Here is an 8,116-nt window from a genome sequence, read left to right as displayed (position 1 = left end):
CCACGGCAACTGCTGACAGGGTTTAGGATGTCAGAGCCAGCTGCACAGAAAAATCTCTGTGTATTGGTGATATGTGCAAGGTGGCACCAGGGAGCAAAGGAAGTTGAATCAGATGAGCTGCAGCCAGGCACTGTTGCCTCACACCTGTAATTCTAGCCACTTAGGGGGCTATACTTCTGAGGTTAAGGTTCAAAGCCAGCCCAAGCAGAAAGCCCATGAGACTGTTATTTCCAATTAACTAACAAAAAGCCAGAAGTGGTAGCATGCCCGCCTTGAAGGGAGACAAAGATAAGGGATAGTTTAAGGTCCTTAAGGTCCTGAGTTCAAGCAAAAATAAATTAAAAAAATAATCAGCTGCAAATATTTCAAATAATTAAAAATCATAACCCAGAGAATTTCCCAACATTTTCTCTCCAATTATAGTTTTGTGTTATATCTGTGAGGTGATTCTAGGGGCAGTGCAAGGGAAGGAATTGTTCTTGGAACCCAGGGAGCCTAGTACACTTGATTGTGTGCTCACACTGTAAACAGAAACAATCCAGTATCCCACGCCCTACTGACAATTGTTAATCTTCTTTTGACTAAAAGTCTGAAATCTGCTTTATTACTTTTTTTTTCTGTTCCAGATCAGGAGCTATTGACCCTTATAGACATCAGTAAGTAGCACCTACTTTGTTCATGAACTCTCTGTTCCTTCACATGCCCCGTTTCTTGCGTCTAGGCCTTGAATCTTTGAGCTTGTTCTCAAAAACCTGACCAGTATTTCTATCTCCTCTTAGAAGAAGAGCTTCATTTCTTTGCTTTGCCAAAGCAACAGACTAGACATCCAGGGACCAGACTCACAAATATCCCCATTGCTAATTGACTCCTGGCTCAGGGTCCTACTTCTAAGGATGATTGACCTTGAATGTGTCATCCCTATAATTCACACACCTGCTGAGACCCTCTTTGTTTTCCTCCACTGCTTTCTCAGAACTGCTGAAGTTGTACTTGCCCTATACCATGCACAAAATTGAATGAGCTGCAGTTCCTCTCCTGTCTCTTGTGTTTTATCCCCAAGGACAGAGATACTTCCAAATCCTGGAGCCCTTCCCTACTTTCATGCATCTGAAACGCTAGGCCTAGCTGAGGCCCACAGAGTGCCACAGGAAACAGTTATGCATGAATTAAAAGTCATGGCATTGACCACAAAAAGGAGAGCCAAAACTTGAATGAGCAGGGAAATTTCAGGGCCTCACATAAATCTTGTCCAAGTGAAATATTTCAAAGCAAGGAAAATACAAAATGCTGTCTAGTTTTCACTACAATCCTATTTTATATCCTGAACATGTCCATAAAATGTCCTAGGGGATAGTCTATGTAGCTTATTTTTGTGCCAAACCCGCTTATGTGTTTACTTTATAGTATTTTGTCTAAATTTTCCTGATGTGTCATCAAAGGTTCTGCTTAGTTGCTGGCTATCAGTGGAAAGAACTCAGGGCTATGTCCAGGTCCAGTCTCATTGGAATGTGCTAGCTATTTAAAGGGGCTCATGGGGCTGGGAATATGGCCTAGTGGCAAGAGTGCTTGCCTCCTACACATGAAGCTCTGGGTTCGATTCCCCAGCACCACATATATGGAAAACGGCCAGAAGGGGCGCTGTGGCTCAGGTGGCAGAGTGCTAGCCTTGAGCAAAAAAGAAGCCAGGGACAGTGCTCAGGCCCTGAGTCCAAGGCCCAGGACTGGCCCCAAAAAAATAAAAATAAAAAAATAAAGGGGCTCAGTTTCCCCATCTATGAACTAAGAATAGTATTTCTCTGCCTTTACAAGGTTGTGAAGATCAAATGATAAGACCCTATATACAAATGTCAGATAATGTAAAAACACAACAGCATTAAAGATTTTATATATTATATTTACATATGATAAGAAACTTTATATATATTGAAATCAGCTTATTATCAATATTTTTTAGATTATTTTGTACACCTTTCTGAAAATCAACCTCATGTTATCATTTTATTGCAATGCTTTGTGAAATGGGTTGAAAAGCCTTATTACTTCCATTTTATGAAGAAAAGGCAAATGTGAAAAGGAGAACAAAGCTAAATATGGCAACTTGAGTGTTTCTGGTACGTGGTAGTAAAGTGAGAAGCTAGTTCTCCTTCCCCTGGCCTCCTTATTTGGTTCTCTTCACTATGGCCTCTTTCTAGCCATTTCTAGAACTCCTGGCTCTTCCTTGGTCCAGTGTCCTCTGTGATAAAGGAGAGCTGGCGTCAGGTCGTGGTGCTAGACTAGAGAGCCTGGAGCTGAATGCTAGTGGATAGTTGGAGGGCTAGGCTCTCTGGAGCAGTAAACCAAAGTTGAATTACAGGGAGGGAGCAAAGTTCAAAGATCTAACCAGAGATCAGTGACCAAATGAATTAAAAAAAAATGTGTAGGTAAATAAGACAGGCAAAAGCTGTATACACAGATTAGAAACAAAGCAATTCTGGTTAACCAGCTGTAATAGGCGTCAGGCCCCACAAGATAGTCTGAATCAGTGTTCTGGAAAGGGGTCTGTTTGTACTTTGAGAGCTCAGGCTTATGTGAGACAATGACAACGTGTCCTATATTTCATGTTCTCCTGAAACACATAGTCTAATGTAGAGTCCCTACCTAGGCACTACTGGCTTTTGTTGTGAGAGACTTCCAGTATACTGGAGGAAATAGTACACAGGAGTCATACTCGTTAAAGAAAGTTCCACTACTCTAATCCTGACAACTAAAATGTCTCTAGATATTGCCAATGTCTCTGCAGGGAGAAAGGGACAGATCTCCCAAGACTGATAACCACTTGTGTAGTAATAACAATAATAATTAACAATTAACAAGCACTAAGTGCCAGGTCCAGCATTCGACACAACCAACCAAAAGGTTGTTTAGACAACTAAGCATGGTATCCCTTAAACAACTCACTGGGTCCACCAAAGCTCTCCATTTCCTCCATAACTTATAGCACCAGTTCCGTCAGCAAAGAAACCATCTGTAGCCAAAAGCTCTGGTTTGCCTGGGTACTTTTGTTCAACAGGGCACATGATTACAAAAACAAATTGTACTTAAAAAAAAAAAGCTCTTTGTGCCTATTGTATTTGTTATAATTGCACAATGTAATTAAAAAGTATGCAAACTAATTAAATATGAATATGAATTATTGTTCTTAAGGAAATTAAGTGGATTGCATTGGGAAAACATAAAATGACTCTCTGATAAATAAGAGCAACTGAATGAGAGACCAGTTTTAAACATCTAGATACAGGTTCTTACTACACTTTAAAGATTTCCCAAATGCAAATTCTTGCTTGCCAAGGCTATTTATGGATCAGGACTGGAAAATAAAAAATGATGTGAAGTACAATTACCAAAATCATTCTGTAAGAAAAGACCTATGCCTTGTATAATGATGTATAAATAAATGGATAATTGTTGTAGGAAAATAAGAAACTATTCAAATAACTTATGGTAATTAATGATTCACTACTTATAATTTATCATCCAACTTCCTACTGCTTCAGATGAATGGGATTTTCTCATCCTATTCTTTTTTTTTTTTTTTTTGGCCAGTCCTAGGCCGTGAACTCAGGGCCTGAGCACTGTCCCTGGCTTCTTTTTGCTCAAGGCTAGCACTCTGCCACTTGAGCCACAGTGGCACATCTGGCCATTTTCTGTATATGTGGTGCTGAGGAATCGAACCCAGGGCCTCATGTATATGAGGCAAGCACTCTTGCCACTAGGCCATATTCCCAGCCCTCTCATCCTATTCTTGAGGTGAAGAGTTGAGGTAGAAGAAGGACCTTGTTGGATCTTACTGAAGAAGTGTAGTCCTCATCTATTTCACCACTTGAATGACAAATGTAAATATCAAGCCAAACCAGACAATTTATATTAATAATATGATTGACATAGTCTAAATAGGAGAGTTGAATAGACCTTAATATAATCTATTTTCCCAGTTTGTCTATGTAGTACTGTGTCTTTAAATACTATGAGGATGAGGAAGCAGATTTTCATGGTATTTTAAGGCACTAGGTTCCTTTGTGAGTGGCTGGAGGAAGGTACAAGGGTTTTTATTTTATGATAGACCAATGCAAATCCAGTATGCAAAAAATAGATTCTGATATAATATCAAAAACATGTACATACTTTGCAGACAAAGAAAAAGAGCGGGGTGGGGGGGAAGCCAAGCCCCAAACTATAGAACAGACTGCCCAATCACAAATGACAAGCCTGGTCAGTAACATCAAACAGAGATAATATCTAAGGAAATTGGACACTAAATCCTTAGGATCTGGATTACCTTCGAAACTATATATTATTCCTTCACAATATTCTAGCAGAGACTAATGGAGTGATGTTTTCCATGCTATTTAATCTGTTCCTTGGTTTCAAGGAAGTGCAATTGTTACCTGGGAGCCATGGTATTGATTTGTTAAGTTTGAAAATGACAGGCAGTCTGGAGCTGTTACAAGGGTTTAAGATCACATTATCCTTGCCATGAATATTACTCAGGCCCAGTAATAACGTTTGGAATCACCATCTTTAAAGGACACGGCATTATTTATTTCATTTGGACAACATTTAGTGGATTTGTATTAATAATTGAGGGATGAGGGAAGCAAAAATGAAAACAAAATCAAGATAAATAGGTAACATCAAGGATAGTGAGCTGGAAGATATCTTAGTGCATTTATCTACCCATGGTTCAAACTTTTGACCAAGAGGCACAAACACTCCCCATTCCCTGTACTAATGTTCTAGATTACATTAAAACGAAGACTTTCTGTTTAATTAGAGAGATCACTGACAATATTACTAGATGGTAAATTGAAAATGTTTGCAATGTCTAATGCCAATAAGGATATAATATCTACACTACACAAGAAATTCCCACGACCAAAATGGAAAAAAAAAGTAATTCAAACACAAAAATGGGAAATGCATATAACAGACAATTAACAGAAAAAGAGTACCTAAAGATGAATAAATATTGAAGAAATAATAATTTTGGTAACCAGAGAACAGGCATCTAGGAGCTAGATGATACCTGAATAGGCAGGGAAGCAGATTCTTACCAAGTATGACTGGCAAGAATACTGATAGAAATAGCCACTCTGGGGCCAGTCTGTCCTGGACCTATGACCCATTGACTTCCCTTCTAGGAACATCTCCAAGAAATCTTTATATAGTTTTATTAGAAGACATATGTGCGTGCTTTTCATAGCCCTCTAGATGAATATGAGTCTTCTAAGAAAGAGGTGTTGATATGTGAATTAATCCAATTAAATATACAAAGATTTTATTAGGGAGAAAATCTTGGGAGCATGAAAGGGAGGACTGGGAGACTTTATTCCCCGGCAAAAGTCTCACCGCATGTGAAAGACTACTGGAAAGAAAACTGGTGGATTTAAACTAAGGAAGGTTGTTAGAATCCATCAAAAGGTCTGTAAACCCAAATTAACTATGAGAGAAATCCCATGTCTTCTAGAAACAGGCTTTCTTTGTGTTCCTGCTGCTGTCTCAGTCACTGGCTGGGAGCAGCCTGTAGGAATCATAGACTTGGGTAAAAGACAGAAATGGACTTCACAGTACAGCAGCTAGAGACTTTGGTCAGCTAACATTTCTTGTGGTTGGAAGTCAATGGGGCACGATCTCAGATGCCACACACTATCTGAAGTAGCAAGTGGGAGGTGGCGTCTATCCACCACATGGTCTGTAGAGGGGTAATGTGTAGCAGCACCACAAAGTTGAGCACTTTGACACAAAGAGCTAGTGCTTAAAAATCAAAGTTCAGAGTGGAAAAATAATTGAACAAGGTAGCTAATACAATAATACCAAATTTAAGTTGTATGCACACGGGACATATATAAATCAAAAGACTCTTACGATGCCCCATTAGAAGAGTCACTAATAAGAGATATGGGAGTAAAAAGGACCAGGTGAAGTAATATATGAGAGAGAAAAAATACTCCTTACATGAGACTAAAAATCTGTATTGTCCTCACTTCCTGCCTTCTCTGATGTCCTGAGCACAGAACCAGCCCTTAGCAGCCATGATAAGACCATTACTGTTGTGAAAAAACAAAAACAAAAACAGCATCTCTGTATACAACGATGGCTATCCCAGGCCTCACCATTTAGTTTCAGCAGTCTATCCGAGTTCCATGGTATAGCAAATACCAACCCAGAATCTACAACAGCACAGAATATCCTGCTCAGAATCTGCTTCAAGTCACATGATTGTCTGCTCTTCCTGAGATTTTCCCTCTGGATGGCTTCTGGATTCTCTATTCCTGCCTTCATTTCCTATTATTCTTTGTGTTTATTTTTATTACAGCTTTATGGAAATATGTATCAAACCATTGAACCCATTTCAAGTATATTGTTCTGTGCAATCGCCACAACAAATTTTAGAATATTCATTTCAAAAAGAAACACTTCACTCCCGATCTATTGTTTCCCAATGCCTTCGTGACTGCTTTGCCACCTCACACTTAGGTAACCCCTGATCACCTTATTGCCTTTTTTATTTATTTAATTTTATTGTCAAGGTGATGTACAGAGGGGTTACAGTTACATCCATAGGGTAATGAGTACATTTCTTGTCGAATATTGTTACTCTCTCCTTCGTTTTTCTCCCACTTTCTCTCCCCATCCCCCAAACTTTGTGTCTTGATAGGTTTATCTGTTCTGCACATTACATATAAATGAAATCAAACAAAATGTGGTTCTTGGTGACTGGCATGCAGCATCATGTTTTCAAGATTCATTCTTTTTGCAATGTGTATCAGTACTTAATTCTTTCGTTAGATTAAGTATTCTTTTGTATGGGTATGTCACATTCTTCACTGGTGTAGATTGTGTTGCTTTCACTTTCGGGAAGTCATTACCATTGCTGCTTTGGCACATGTGTATATGCTTTATTCATAGGAGTGGAAATTCCAGGTTATATAAGAACGGTGTTTAACCTTTTAAGGAACTGTCAGATTGTATTCCAAACAGCTACACTGTTTTATAGTCCCCCTAGCAGTTACTGACAGTAATTTATTCCACATCCTTGCCAATACTTGTCATTTTTTATTATTGTTCCCTGGATTTTGCTGTTGGCTCCCAACTCCTCCTAGACTTGCTGAGTTTTGCTGTCCTGCACTCACTTGGTATGTTTCCTCTGTGGCTGGGTTCTTCTGACGTCCTGGAAAAGATCTCTATTACACTAGCAGAATTAGCCCCTGGCGTCCTGCACTACAAAAAGGGGATGCAGATAGTGAGGTAGTTGATCTACTGTACCCCCACACATACACACACACAGAGTAGAAAAGTCTACCACTAATAGTTGCTGTAGACTTTGTGGATTACATTTATATGGCAACTTAATTAAGACAAAAATGCTAGATAGCTGGGAAAACATTATTTTTAATAACAAATACTTACTCAAAATATTTACTGTAAAAATATTTCTGTGAGAAATTAGCAGTTTAATTAGTACAGTAAAAAACAACAACAACAACAACAAAAACCCCTGTCAATGTTGGTGGGCATCTTCAATCTGTTGAGGACCTTAAAAAAAAAGGCAGACGAAGGACAAATTTGAGCGATCATCTTCGCTTAAACACTGGACTCCAGTCTTCAGGGCTTTGAACTTGAATTGAATCACACCACTGGCTCTCCTGGGTCTTCAAATGTCAGAAAGCAAATCTTGGGACATCTTGGCTTCTGCTTCAAAGCACAGATCAATTCCAAAAATGAATCATCTGTGTGTGTATGTGTGTGTGTATGTATGTATGTGTGTGTATGTATGTATGTATGTATGTATGTATGTATGTATGTATGTATCCGCTCACCCATCTATCTATGTATCTATCTACCTACCTATCTACCTATCTACCTAAAAATCTACCTACCCTCCCTTCTCTTGGTTAATCCTGACTAATACAAGTTCCTTCCTTCCTTCCTTCCTTCCTTCCTTCCTTCCTTCCTTCCTTCCTTCCTTCCTTCCTTTTTCTCTCTCCTTCTCTCTCTCTTTTTCTTTCTTTCTTTCTTTTCTTTTCTTTTCTTTTCTTTTTCTTTTTTCTTTCTTTCTCCAGTTCTGGGGCTTAGACTC

The 8,116-nt window shown here is 38.9% G+C and overlaps 1 pseudogene; it reads left to right on the top strand.

Moving 5' to 3' along the window:
• The first annotated feature begins 3,863 nt into the window (after nucleotides 1-3,863).
• Nucleotides 3,864-4,494, top strand: LOC125367586 (annotated as a pseudogene).
• Nucleotides 4,495-8,116: the final 3,622 nt, after the last annotated feature.

This window comes from Perognathus longimembris, chromosome 19 (genome assembly GCF_023159225.1).
Source record: "Perognathus longimembris pacificus isolate PPM17 chromosome 19, ASM2315922v1, whole genome shotgun sequence".
In the NCBI taxonomy this organism is placed as follows: domain Eukaryota; kingdom Metazoa; phylum Chordata; class Mammalia; order Rodentia; family Heteromyidae; genus Perognathus; species Perognathus longimembris.
Note: the sequence above shows the minus strand (reverse complement) of the source record. Positions and strands in the feature narration are given on the sequence as shown.